General features: G+C 28.5%; 1 pseudogene; it reads left to right on the top strand.

The window, feature by feature from the left end:
* The first annotated feature begins 2316 nt into the window (after positions 1-2316).
* On the top strand, positions 2317-7037 carry LOC113365472 (annotated as a pseudogene).
* Positions 7038-8993: the final 1956 nt, after the last annotated feature.

Here is an 8993-nt window from a genome sequence, read left to right on the forward strand (position 1 = left end):
CGGTCTAGTAAGATATTACGTGTATTCATTTTTTACCTGAATTTAAAAAAAAATCCAAACACTTAAAAAAAATCAAAAATTTTTGTAACTAAAGATACAAGTGATGTATATCAAGTGGCGGGGGGCTAATTTTGAATATCAGGTTCAAAAATCCTTAAAAAATCGATCACGTGATTAATGGAGGCCCCCACAGATAACCAGAACATGGTATTTATCAAAAACTACGTATAATATAAAAAGCAATGTTCTTATTTTTTGCATCTTTTTTGGGCGTAAGTCATATATAACTATGAGCCGGACTAAAGCAACAATTACTACACATAAGTCATTTGATATAATTCTCAACCAGTCAGTCAAAATACATCTAACTAAATATATATGTACATATAACAATAATAAAATAAAATATTTTTATGAAAGAATAAAAAGTGTAGCTCGAAGAGAATGTGCTATATTACGCCACTTAATTTTGGCTTGCTTATTTTGGTGAATCTTTGGAAGGAAACCTGCCTTAAACTTAAAATTATTTACACTTTTGTCATTTATCCTTAAATTTGCATTTTGAGTATCAATGCTATATTTCAAAGTTTATTTCTTTATAATTGTTCAACACTTACAATCCTCATTGAAAAAACTAATTACCAATAGTTCTAGTTATAACGTATTAAGTTGTGTTGATAGACTTTGAACGTGTTGAATATTAATCTGGATAAATCGCAATATTTATATGAAGTAAGATTTATAAGGCTGATGTCACATAGAGCAAGTAAAAATTTAAATTTTAATTAAAAATTAAAGATTAACAAAAAAAATCTAATGGGTAATCGGAGAGAATTGTACTATTTTAGGGTATTATCAGAATTATTCAAACTTCTTGTGCGATATATTTTTTTATTTAATTAATGCAGTAACAATTAGTATCTGGCGTTTAGATAATATCACATGAGTATTATTCTTTTACGTATAAATATGTAATTTAAATTAAAAATGTAAGAAATTGTGTTTTAAGAAGAATTATTATAAGTAGAGGAAATTAAGTAGAAGAAATTGAAGTATAATTTTATATTTTAGCCAAAAAATAGAACTTGTTAATTTTAAATTTTCTTGACATTTTATGGGATTTTGAAAATGAGTTTATTCTTGTTATATAATTTATACATACTGTATATCAGTCAGACAATTATTCTGGTATGAGAAATTACTGCAATCTTATAAAAAATCAATTTCCTATAACAAACTTATAATATGTATATAGTCACTTATAAGCTGACAAATACACATACACACATAATTTATGTTACACATGATTCTAAATTTAAAAGCTAGTTGATGAAACTCAATCGAGAAACCAGCCAACGATCGGCTGAGCCGTTTCTTCAGAATAAACAGAAAGCGCATAATTTTAATTTCGTGAAATATTCAGAACCGATTTTGAAAATTCAACTAAAACTATTTGAAAGATATCATTTGGGACTCATTTGGGAAAAAACTTATAACATACCAAAATAATATTATAGGCCTACGATAAGCGGTATAAAAATTCATAAAAGTTTAGAATTTCACCGCTTGCTTATACGATTCCAATATGAATCACTTAAGCCAAACTATATGCACGTTCAGCGTTCCGTAGGCAGATACTGATTACAGTTGACGTCCACACTAAATAAAACACATATTTAGAAATGAATAAAATGAAATGAAAAGCAACAAATTATTTTTGAAATAACAGGTGAAAAATTTACCTAAATACCTGAAGTTGAATTCTTGTTTTAAGTAAATTATGTATCAGGAGTTCATGCAACTTGCCTTAAGGCAAAATGCTACTTACAACTACTTTAATTCTGATTTTAGTAAATATTTTAGTGCATTTGATACTAGGAGAGTTTACGAGTTTAGGAAGCAAGAGTATTGACGTTTGATGGTAATCTCACCGGGAATAACCGGTCCATCGACTTTTACAATTTTGGAGATAAAGTATTTCATCATATATATATATATATATATATATATATATATATATATATCTGTGTGTGTGTGTTTGTATCCATGTGTGAATGTATGTAAATAATCTCAATAGTTTACTTTCCTAGACCACTTTAGAAGATGCCCAGTCTTCCCTAAAGTGTTAGAAATGTGACATCTACCAACGATTTCAGTTTGCTGATAATCTTATATATTATATTGCAGAACATGCGTATGAGTTATTTCATAACATATCTGTGATACACAATCTACTATACTAATGTTTATTAGCAGTGCTATTCATACATTAACTTAATTTACATAATTTATATATTTATTACTGATTTCAAGGCAAGTTAGTGTAATGGATACAGAGAATAAAGGTATGCGTTTTTAGGTAAAATACCTAATGGTGATATATTTAGTTTAATAATAAAAAACATAATATTTTTAACATATTTTTTCGTTTCATATTAACATCTTCAATATTTTTACAATAAGGCGTTTTTTGGTAATTTCAAAGATAAATTGACAAATATTTACTTATGTACTGTAATAATATGAACCAATGGAAGCAATGTCATTGTTTTTGCTATTCATTTTAAATCTTATTTTATTTGAATGCCTGAATATTCGACTAATTATTTGTTTTATCTGTCCATTTTTATTCGTTTTGATTTTTCACATTTTGTTTACCATTTGATTTGAATATTCTGTGTTAAATTTCTTTGGAAAGTTATTTTGAATAATAGTCGTTATGAAACTTTTCCATAGCATTTTAATATAGTGCAGTGTAGTGCAGTGTTATAATGTGAGTTTCAAAATGAAAAATCAACTCATGATGTCATAAAATCATGTGTCGAAACATATCGAATAATAATATTTCGAATAAGATGAATGCCAATGAAGATTTTTATATATCTTCATATACAAAACGCACGTGTCACTATAAACCAATGATTGCCAAATAGACGCAGCGACTTTCTGATGTCGTATTATAGGAGCGGCAAAATATTTAATTTAACAACTTTCTTCGAATGTTCATTACTTAAATTATTGGGTCTATAATAGTGTAATAAATTATATTCTAAAATATTATTTTTTTTTTAATATTTTTAACTTCCCATAGGGTAAGTTATAGTAATGGGCCAAAAATCGAAAATGGAAATTTTTTCTTAACTTCACGTTTCAGAGGCTTCTGAACATTTTGACATACCTCAGAAAAATATTCCTCGATCATTTCGTTACGGTACGGGAAGTTCCAGCAATTTGCCTTAGTGCGCGATACCGTACACCACTAGTTTACTTTGCGTTAATTTCAAAAGAAAGCTATTGTATGAAGGTAACTTTTCAATCGTTCAAGGAGTAAAAAATGTTGATATGTTAAATGTTATTTATATTGAAATAATATTTATATAGTAAAATGCAAAACAAAATTGATTGTGAAATTTTGCTACACATATATGAGTGTGAATCGTTCTTCAATATTTTTGTTAGCATAAATTTGCATTCAATTTACCTATTATAATTTATAACTATTTATATAACTTAAAATTCATTGCCTGAGACAAAAATTCTTCAAGAAATTTAAATAATTATTGTAATTATTTATCTAACTAAACGATTATTTGAAATATAAAAAATAAATGGAATATCGTGAACTCTTCGATGGTAATTTAATTATTAATATTTCTTCTAAATGACTTTTAAGGCATATTTTCGATACTACATTAAAATTCCAAATAATACTTCAGCTTATTTTCGGAATCTAGAATATTTTAGCAGTTTAGTTATTATTTGTTATATTTACTGATTGCTAATGCAATATTATTTTCCATACACATTGTTGTTATTATCAATAACAACATTCCAGTCCAACTTTTTGTTTCAAATTTCTCAACTGTAAAAGATTTTTTATCATTTTATGATAGTATATTATTTGTCGAATATTTAAATTTGATCAAAATAAATGAATAAACTTATTTAAGGAATTAATACATTCACGATATATACACTTTTTGGTTTGCTATTATGAATTGTAAAATATATAGTTGAAGTTAATAAGGGCCTTATATAAAAAACATTATAGTGAATAATACATAATTGTTAGTTAATTCAATTTTTAGAAATTTTGATTTTCATATTTATTAACTTAATTTAAATGATAATTAATTAATGTGAAGAAATGAAAACTACTGAAAATGAAATATACAAATCCTAAAATTTGGTATTGTGTTCTATGTCAAGGTTTATGGTTATGGTCAAGGCAGTTTGTTAACTACTAAAGTAATTTTGCATTGATGAACTCTTAAGGTTATCGCTGTTTCGGTTATAAAAATCATACTTATCTAATATAAAGAATATCATAGATTATAAAATAGATCTAACAAAAAAATAGAATCATGCAGAAAGATGACAGTCATAAATATGTTTGTAAATTATAATTTATCAATATTATCAACTTCAGCAATATGAAATATTTCTGCCATGCCTAATATCATGTCTAAGGTTGTAATATCGTGAATGTGAGACATTGTTGACGGTATGTAAACTACAAAATTAAAAAAAATATATAATTTATTCATAGATAATGCGTAATAATTAGTGTGCGAAAGAGCGTATATGATTTTACGGCTTTCAATTATGCATTTTCAAATATTCAGAGTGTTCGTTACATTTTATTATTTTAATATGAAATAGCAAAAATGCAATTCAAATCAGAAATAAATTGACCGATATTTATATGTATTAAAAAAAATTATCTAAAATTTCTCTAAAATGTGTACTTCGTTCCGGGTGGTGCCGATAACCCCAAGTGAGATCAGTCTCAGTGTATATTTATAAAATTGAACGACTAAATAATAAAAGGTTGATAAATTTGTAAATTTCATATTATCATTAATTTATTTATATTTTTTCAGGTGAATGTAATACTCACACGCACTATCCATCATTAAGAGACGTTCTCCCAAGATCAACAGATCGATGGATATTGGGCCAAAGATTAGATGGAGGAGCAGAAGGCTTGTGGAGGATCCATAATAAATTATACGATCTAACAAAATTTGTTGAAAATCATCCAGGTGGTAAAGAATGGCTGGAAATGACACAGGTAAACTTTTGCATTATGTATAAGCAAAATCATTCAGAAAAGTTGGTATGAAATATCATCAGCAAATTAAATACAATTGTCTATTGAATTTCAGATAAAAATCAACAAGCTTCAACGAATTATCTTAAGAAACAAGTTAGCATTTTAATTTCTCATTTAATAATTACGGTTGTCTTTTTTTTTCAGAACACTGATATAACCGCAGCTTTCGAAGCACACCACATATCACTGGCCGCCGAAAAGCTCTTACCGAAATTTTATGTACGAGATGCACAAACACCAAGTCACTCATTATTAACATACCATGAAAACGGCTTCTACAGAACATTGAAACGTCGTGTTCGAGAAGAAATAAAAAATATACCAAAAACAGCCAAGAAAAAATCGAAACTTATATTAGATTGTTTCATTCTGGGCACATTTATTAGTTCAATGCTAGCAACAGCCTATTGCCCGTTCATATTTGTGGCAGCGCTATTTTTGAATTGGACAACAATAGCAGCGCATAATTTCTTTCATCAAAGGAACAACTGGAGAATGTATGCTTTTAATTTATCTATGATGAATCACAGGTAAATATATTGTTTTCTGTAAAAACTAAACCTTTTACTTATTGTGACGAGTGAGGTTGAACCCCCTTTCTTGGTGACGTGCAATGACGGCCATTTATTAAATTTTAGCATTGCACTCCCCATTACGAAAGGGTTACTCGAACTCCTTAACCCGACTTCTATGAACATCCCGTAATTACCTGTGGAAACTGACATCACTGACTATACGAATGAAACAGAATGTACTTTTATCTTATTTAATTTAACTAATTATGATTACAGGTATGAGGACATGACTGTGCCTACGTACAGTCATGTCCCATGCCTAAATTCTATCGAACTGACAAATCTTTAATTATAAATGGCGGAGCGACGGAGGGAATAGCTACTAAACAATAAAATCTGACCTTTTATCAGATTATCATAAAATAAAAATAATAAATTGAAAAAATCTTTCTCCATTATAACTTTAATAATGTTTTCAAAACTTTTAGAGAATGGCGAATATCGCATGCCTTGTCACATCACCTGCATCCAAACACCCTGGTCGACATGGAGCTCAGCATAGCCGAACCGTTTTTGTCATGGCAATCAAAAGAAAAAAGTATTTTGAGGTATATTTCTTGGGCTGTGTCACCTGTATTTTATGCCAGTCTCTATATCACGCAATATTTATCGAGGTATGTTTTATTATGTTGATTTCTAACATTAACATTTTGAAAAATTTATAAATTTCACTGCTCATACTGTATATTGCTTGAGTATTTTTGAAAAGATATTTTGGACTGGCCATAGATTAACTGTTTGCCAGGCGGTTGAACTGCCGATAAAAATCCAGTTTATGCAAATTATTTATTATAAATAATAAATTATTCGCGGTATAAAATTTTGAGCGACAATACAATTTTTAGAGTGCTGGATGCAATAGAAAGAAGCAGACTTCATACCCCGTTGTGGCAAGAGGCGATTCCATTCTCATTGCCTTTGGCAATGCTACTCACATCAAATTTGCCTGTGATCTCCACGTTGAAAATATGGCTCATGATTGTGGTAATAGCAAGTTTCTTCTTTGGAGTAACCGCTTTCAATGCAGCACATCATCATCCAGAAATTTATCATCACGGAGATGCTCCTAGAGAAGATTTGGATTTCGGTAAATTCCAGATTGACACGGTTATGGAGAGACAGGAAGTCACAGGTTCATTATTTCTGGTTTTGACAACTTTTGGTGATCACGGATTACACCATTTATTCCAACGTTAGATCATGCCGAATTGCCATATTTGTATCCAGTTTTTACGAAAGTTTGTAAAGAATTCGGTATGAATTTACGATTACTAGTCAATGGATTGTTCAAAGGCCAATTCCGTCAATTGCTAAAAAACAGTCCCAAATATGATAGCTCCAGATAAAGTGAGAAAATAATTGCGACAAAGGACATTGTTAGAAACATCTGATAGTCACACGCTTTTATGATGTTGCTAAACTGATGTTCAAAATTTTATGTAAATATATATAAGTATATATTAAGTCACCAATAACTGAGTACTTTTTATGAGAAATGCATGCATAGCATTGCATAAAACCATGGTTTTATCGGTTATTATATGTTGATATTTTTTTAGTTTTTTTATAAATAACGTTTTTTCTGAATTTCATATAAATAACTTTAAATTAGATTATTGGATTATAAGTATACTGTTATTATATATTGAACTGTTAATAAATTATTTTATTTATATTATATTTTATTTATACTTATGTTTTATTATAGTTATATGTGAATCCAAAAATCCGCAAATTTAAAAAGTTTTACAAGATCTTTAAAAACAAAATTAATTTATTTTTCAAATTAAAACTGCGGAGTAGATAGAGATTACAATACGAAACAGTATTTTAACAAGAAAAGTAGAGTTTCTTTACATATAAGAAAATATAAAAGTAAATATTGGACAATTATCATTGAATAAAATTAAATTATTGATTTCTATTTAAGAGTTTATAATTAACAAAATACTTTATACAAAAAAAAACATTATTTTATCAAATTATTATATTAACGTACACTAATAAATTTATACTAGTTTTATATATGGACATATTAAATATATAGATACCATTATATAGTCTTATGCATAGTTATAACCATTTTTCTCCCAATCATTCCATGTGATTATCATTCACCGTTCCATAAGCAGCTTGCCCAATTTTCTTTATAACAGAATTAGCTAATTTCACATTTTGGATTGTTGATGACATGAGTTTAAATCCATGTAAGCTGAAGCAGAAAATATATTAATTTCTTACACATTAAAATAATAGTAGAAATGAAGGTAAAAATATTACTCTTTGAGGATATCGCTATCACCATGACCTTCGGTGAGATCATCATCATTCACTAGAATACCATTTTCTTTACAATCTTTGATAGAAGAATTAATTATTGTTACACTGCAACCAGACAATATCCGCATACCCCAAAAGCAATCACGAATGACTGAATCCCTAAAAAAAAATTGGAATTGATATGAAGAAAAAAAGCTATATTCACATTTTCAGCATTACACAGATTTCTTATGTAGGAAAGTCTGGCGCAATAATGTTCGGATTGCAAAATGTATGAATATCAATGTTAACAAAAAAAAATCTATAATATCATTTTGATTTCTATTCTACTTACCCATATAACTTTTGAATCTTTGATTGCAAGAATTCCTGTCCTACTAAAGTTATATATTTCACAATGGTCCGTTTCTAGCACAGAGTTGGGAGAAATTGAAATTCCATGTGTTGTACAGACTTTCCATCACCTACTATAACACAATTTTTCAAGTGTAATGTTCCATAGTGCTGCGATGAAGCATACTGAAGATTGTTTGCATCAATTGTTAAGTTTTCAATAACTACATTCCGAAAAGTACTGATGAAATATGAGTTTTCAATTAATGTCTGAAGTTTAGTCTCGCTGGGAGATATATTCCCTTAACTACACATTTCTCTCTGATTTTGATCATGGATGGAATGGCATAAGTTCCCGGAGATATAATGACAGTGTTATCATGGCCACAAGATTCTAAAACTGTTTCTAGATTGTGGCAATATTCAACACAATAAACTTGTATTAGGAATGAACTCTGGGATTTCTTCACATATTTCAAATGATCTTCAACTGTACAAATTGGTGAAACAAAATATATATCTGCTACTTGGCTGTTGCCAAATGATGTATCAGCCGAACCTGAAATATCTAGTAGTCCCTCATTTTATGTTTTCACAAATTCAATTTGCTCTTGCAACTGCTTCAGTTGAAAATGTATTCTAAAAGGAGTTTAGCAGTTTTGGGTCTAAAATAATAAAAATATTCAACA

Source organism: Ctenocephalides felis, unplaced genomic scaffold (assembly GCF_003426905.1).
Source record: "Ctenocephalides felis isolate EL2017-DRISC unplaced genomic scaffold, ASM342690v1 CF-g0.4_SCAFFOLD_01036, whole genome shotgun sequence".
In the NCBI taxonomy this organism is placed as follows: Eukaryota; Metazoa; Arthropoda; class Insecta; order Siphonaptera; family Pulicidae; genus Ctenocephalides; species Ctenocephalides felis.